The sequence below is a fragment of the Eubalaena glacialis genome, chromosome 3 (assembly GCF_028564815.1).
Source record: "Eubalaena glacialis isolate mEubGla1 chromosome 3, mEubGla1.1.hap2.+ XY, whole genome shotgun sequence".
Classification (NCBI taxonomy): Eukaryota; Metazoa; Chordata; class Mammalia; order Artiodactyla; family Balaenidae; genus Eubalaena; species Eubalaena glacialis.
The window spans coordinates 118,742,723-118,748,933 of NC_083718.1; the positions used below are offsets into that span (position 1 = coordinate 118,742,723).

Sequence of the window (6,211 nt, forward strand, 5' to 3'; positions counted from 1 at the left end):
TTAAATTTTATTATTTCAATGTGTAATTGTAAAAGACATATTTCCCATGATTTTATCACTGTGGGGATTTAAGGATTTTTTCCATTGTTAATCACAAGGTATGACATATTAAGATAACAAACTAGTACAACACTTAATACATAAATTTTCCTCTAAAACATTTTTAAGAATACATCAACTACAGAAAATGATGAGTTATATCAACTAAATTAAGAAGAATTATTAATCAAAGATATTTGTGGAGAATACATACTTTTTCTTCAACTGTATGTGAGATATATATTTAGCATATGACATGGTTCTTGCCCTCAAGGATTTTATGATCTTAACAATATTGCTTAAACACAAACATAAAATTATGATATCTTTGTCAGAAGGACAAAAGACTTATTCTTTCTTTAAAAAAAAATACCCCTTTCCTAATTGCCAAAAATTTTAAATTTTACCCTAAAAATTTTAGTTTTCAACATCTTTAAGTCCAAAATCATTACTGACTTTCCAGTCAATTAGTGCTGATAGTTGTTCATTATAAACTACATTTGATTTTAAGCATGTATTTTAATGCATGTATAGCACTACCATTTAATAATTAAAAACTTCTGTGAAAACAAGCTACAATGAATGTCAGAATGCAAAAAAGTCATAGAAATCCAAACCCAATGTTCTCTAAAATGTAATTTGATGTGCTATTCTTTAATAATATTTCATTAGTAACCCAGTAAAATGACCTGAGAAAAGAAAGGTTAATCCACTCTTTATATATTTTCTCTAAACATTGCTTTAAGAAAAGGATTGTCTTTGAGTCAGCCACATTATGCCAGGCACTGCAATCCTTCCTTTACTACAGGATAGACATATAGGCTACAGTATGAAATAAGAAGCCTGGATTCCATGCCCTGATTTACTAGAGAGAATAAAGGACTACAAGTAAAAAGTCTGTGTGATCAAAGACATCTATTTAATATAAACTCTAACCATCAATTCTTTGACTGGGTAAAGTAATAGTTTAAAAGTATTCTAAACTTCTTGGGGGCAAATGTATCACACAAACTCTGAATATATTAGTAAACTGTAAAGTAGATTCTCCTCAACTGGTTCTCAATTTTGGCTGCTCTTTGGAATTGGGGGAGCTTTCAAAAACACTGATGCTGAATCCAATTCCAAGGATTCTAATTTAACTGGACTGAGGTGCAGCCTGTAAAGATTCCTCGGGTAATTTTAAGTGTAGCTAAGACTGAGAACTTCTGTTCTAAGCTCATACACAATTATTTTAATATCAGGTTAACAAAACATGTTCTATCTAGTTGTTTACTAAATTAATGCCAACAGCACCAAAGGATGTGAACACAGTTTTGGGTAACACTAAACGCGAAGAGTTTTTACAGAATGAGAAAATGTATGGCCTTTGAATGGGATATATTTATTAGAATTTCAGAGACATGGTGAAGTTACTGCAATTTAAATTCTATAAAAGAAATGGAATTTCAGGAGGACCTGAGAGAGAGTGGAATTGCATCCAGACAGGATCTGACAGGAGCTGGTGGAGGCCAGCATCATAATTCATCTTTACATCTCCAGCTTAGATACACTATTGTGCTTGCTAAATTAAATGGGAGATAAAGGCCAAACTTGCAACTAAAGTTTAAAGACCTCTTCCCCCTCAGAAAATAGCTGGTGTTCATGAAGTTCATAGTGTAACTTTAGTAGTCAGTTCAAAGAAAATGTTAGAAAATTAAAATGAACCCCCTTCCCTCAGTAATTTAGTTTGAAAATATTTTTTTAGAGAGTATATATCATTTTAACGATGGTGAGCAAAGTTTTGCTTCAATATCAATTCTGAATTAAAAATACACCCACTTGAAAGATTTATCAAATGAAGAACAGTAATTCACAAAATGGATATTTACTACAAACAATATTTAATTATGATAAATTGAGAGTAGATTATGAAGTCCTTGAGGGCAGAAACTGGGTCTCATTCATTTTTGTATCCTTCAATACCAAGCACCTAGGAGGTATTCAATAAATATAGGTTCAATTAATGAGTTTGTTTCAGACTAGCATTAATCAACTTCAAGGTCAGCCGATATAATGTTAGAAAAATACTCATAAAAATAATTATTTAACATGCTAAATGATTCAAAGAGTAAACTTTGCATACGGATACTACTTTCTTGGCTAAAATGACATAAAAATTAAAACAAAAAACAAACAGAAAACCATATTGGATATTGTGAGAGGGGAATAAGAAAGAGAGTTGGGGACCTCTCTGGTGGCACAGTGGTAGAGAATCCGCCTGCCAGTGCAGGGGACATGGGTTCGAGCCCTGGTCCGGGAAGATCTCACATGCCTCGTAGCAACTAAGCTGTGCACCACAACTTCTGAGCCTGTGCTCTAGAGCCCACAGGCCACAACTACTGAAGCCCGCGTGCCTAGAGCCCGTGCTCCACAACAAGAGAAGCCACCACAGTGAGAAACACGCGCACCGCAAGGAAGAGTAGCTCCCACTCGCCGCAACTAGAGGAAGCCCGCGCGCAGCGACGAAGACCCAACGCAGCCAAAAATAAATAAATAAATAATAAATTTATTTAAAAAAAGAGAGTTGATTCCTTTAGACGTACAATCTTATTAATGATGCAAAAGCCACAGAGTGACAGAATTTCAGAGTTCTAAGAGACCTTACATAATAATTCATTACAAGAGAAATGCCACATGATCATACAAAATTGAAAAATGACACAGGAATTGACATAGGAATTCACATCAAGATTCTGTGGTCTGAGATGGACTTGAAGTTATATCTTGAGGTAAGGAAAGGACACACAAAGGGAGCAGAGAGCATTCAAGATGAGTTTAACTGTATGAACAAAAATCTAGAGTTAGAAAAGTACAAGATATTTTTGAAATTAAAAAAACAATTTGATAGGAATACAGTATTTATATATGAGTGAGAGAAAAGACAAGGCTGGAAGAGAGTATTTAATTCTCAATTAAGGAATCTGGACTGAAAAGGTAGGATTTGAATGGTTTTTAAGACATTAATAAAGTCAACAATTTATCAAGGATATATTACCTGATCCTTTTGTGTTCTACTGAAGGCATCACGAACAACAGAAACACCCAAATGGATTGTTAGGGAATGAATACTCCTATTCATTTATACATTTTACCTTAATATTCTTTTTAAAGTACCGAGGTATATAAACACATTTTATATGAGTGAGAGTGGAGTAATAGGACCCATTTTTATGATTTAGTAGTTTGATTTTACTTTTTTTTAAAACAGGGAACATGTTTAATTTTTAAGTAAAATGAAAAAATGTATAGCAGCTGTCTAACCAGAGAATGGCCTATTCCTTAAGGTATAATTTGATTTGAATAGAATTATTTAGAAAAATCAAAGCTAAATTCCATTCCTACTGTTTTTATTGCTTATAATGAGTAACTGGCATAGCTCTTATACTATTCTTAGCATGAAACTTGGCACTTTGGCACTACACTGATGTCAACTCAATTTAGAGTAGGAACTCAGTTATCGACTAAATACAGAAATGAGAAAGCGGTGTTCTGTTGAAAATTACCACAGAGCATTCCAAATTTCACATTACATTTTGGAACCATCCTTTTTTTCCTTACATATTTTATTTTAAAGAATTGTGGGGACTTCCCTGGTGGCGCAGTGGTTAAGAATCCGCCTGTCAATGCAGGGGACATGGGTTCGAGCCCTGGTCTGGGAAGATCCCACATGCCGCGGAGCAACTAAGCCTGTGCGCCACAACTACTGCCTGTGAGCCACAACTACGGAGCCCGCGTGCCACAACTACTGAAGCCTGCGCGCCTAGAGTCCGTACTCCGCAACAAAAGAAGCCACTGCAATGAGAAGCCCCTGCTCGCCGCAACTAGAGAAAGCCCGCGCGCAGCAACAAAGACCCAATGCAGCCAAAAATAAAATAAATAAATTTATTAAAAAAAATTGTGGAAAATGTCAAACATAAACAAAAGTATAATAGTATAATAAAACCTCATGAACCCATAACCCAGCATCAGCAAGTATCAACCTTCTGCCAATGTTGTTTCAACTACCCATCTTTCTTCTAAAATATTTTAAAGCAATTCTCAGACATGATATAGTTTATACATAAATATTTCAAAATGTACCTCTAACAGCTACAGACTTAATATAAAAAGTCACATTAAAGAGCCTGTTCATTCTGAAATTTTTCTCTTCTTAGTAAATGGCTCAAGCCAAAACCTCAGAGTCATCCTTGACTCATCTTTCTCTCATACTCCAGAGCCAATATGACATGCAATACTGGTTAGATTCTGAACCTCCCCTGCTATGCTATCATTATTTAAGTCATTAACACCTTTTGCCTGTCCTATGGCCACAGCTCCCTAACTGGTCTCCCTAGCACCCCTGCAACCTCAGATTCTGCACTTGTTGCCTCTGCCTGAAATGCTTTTCCTCCAAAAAAAACTGGGAACTGTCACTTCCTTGAGGTCTTTTCGAATTTGATCCTATCAGAAAGGCTTGCCCTTACCATCATGTCTATACAACATGGCAACAACCATCACCCCTGCCCTTAACCTATCCCTTTTGGCCGTCTTCTCCATCACCACCTGATGTATTTACTAGTTTGTCTTATCCTGTTAGATTGTAAGCTTCAGGAGGGCATTGTGTTGATTTTATTCACTGCTGTATCACTAGTGTCCAAAATTGTAGTGACACACAGACATGGAGTAGGCACTTAAGTATTTAAGACTGAAAATTATTTGATAACTAACAGATTATAATTTTAAAACTTTTTCCTAGAGAATTTGAAACAATGAGTAATTGAAATTCATTTGGGAAGTACATCTTGAGAGCTTTGTCAGATTTTTTAAATCAAGTCTATCAATTATTTAAATCAATTTGTAATATATGTGTCCTATTTAAGTAGTGCAGATTATGCACCTTGAAAACATATCTAGATGTTTGTATGTATGTATTTATTTTTTTATTTTTTATTTTTTTGTATTTATTTTTATTTACTTACTTACGGTCCCGCCGCGTGGCATGCGGGATCTTAGTTCCCCCACCCGGGATCTAATGCCTGCAGTGGAAGCCAGGAGTCTTAACCACTGGACCACCAGGTAAGTCCCTCTAGCTGTATTTAAGAGTGGCATTACTTAGTGTCAAATCTGCATTCAGCATCTAGAATCACATGGAATCAGCACTGAAACAACACCAAAGCTCACAATATAGGCAGCCATTATCTTGCTCTAGTTCTATGATTCTTTGCCAAAAATAGTGCAATGTAAGATCAACTATGCCAATAAAACCGGGGTAAAGGAGATAAGGAAAGCACTGATGCAATATAAATGATTTATTTCAGTATCAATTTGGTATGTTATATTAGAAAACTATTTTTGTTTTCTCTTTACAAAAGAGAATGTTGTTGCTACTGTGACTATGTCATCAACTTAAACACCAGACTGTTTACAACCCATGCTGTGGTGAAATTTACATCTGTTCGTAGATTTAACTGAGTTGGCATAATGTGGGTGATGACTGTAGAAAACTGTCCAAGTTCCCTAGTACTGACACTTCCTTGATTTCTGAATACCGCGAGACGGTCAACTTTTCCCCTTAAAGTGTATTTGAAAAATGTCCCTGTGACTAGAAGCACAACATGAATCTTCCCTTTCTCTCGCACTGCCCTACTGTCAGTGCTTCCCATTTCGAAAATGAGTGGGAACCCCCCAAACTCAGTGGCCCTGGCAAAGTCTGGACGCCAACTGGCGATCTCCATTTCTCCCGCGGACTGCCAAGCCCAGGGACCGTCCTCTCGGGGTGAGAGAGGACTGCAGGGAACTGTGCTGGCAGCTCTCTGGGTTGAGGAGCAGGAAAAGTAAACTTCCTTCTTGGACTCGGCGAGGAGAGTGAGAGAGACGAAATGAAAGGGTGGGGGTGGTTCAAGAACGGTCTGTTACGCCGCGGACTCGCAAGGCCTCCGCCAGCCCCGGGAGGGAGGTCACACGAGCACCGGCGTCGTGAGGTCAGAAAGGCGGATGGTGCTGTGCCTCGGCCCGAAGCCAAAATCAAGGCGACCTCCAGAGGAGGGAGGAAACTCCGGGCCCCGTCCCCACCGGGGAGCGGCGGTTGGGCAGGAGCGGGGAGGAAAACTGCCGCCGGGCCCAGAGGGGCACCAGGCCGCGCCCATCACCCGGG

General features: G+C 37.8%; 1 protein-coding gene across 1 annotated transcript in view; it reads right to left on the reverse strand.

Annotated features, from left to right (window-relative positions):
• The window catches only part of SH3GLB1 (SH3 domain containing GRB2 like, endophilin B1), a 34,510-nt gene that overhangs the window by 27,749 nt on the left and 550 nt on the right, over positions 1–6,211 (reverse strand). The gene's annotated exons all lie outside the window — the stretch shown is intronic.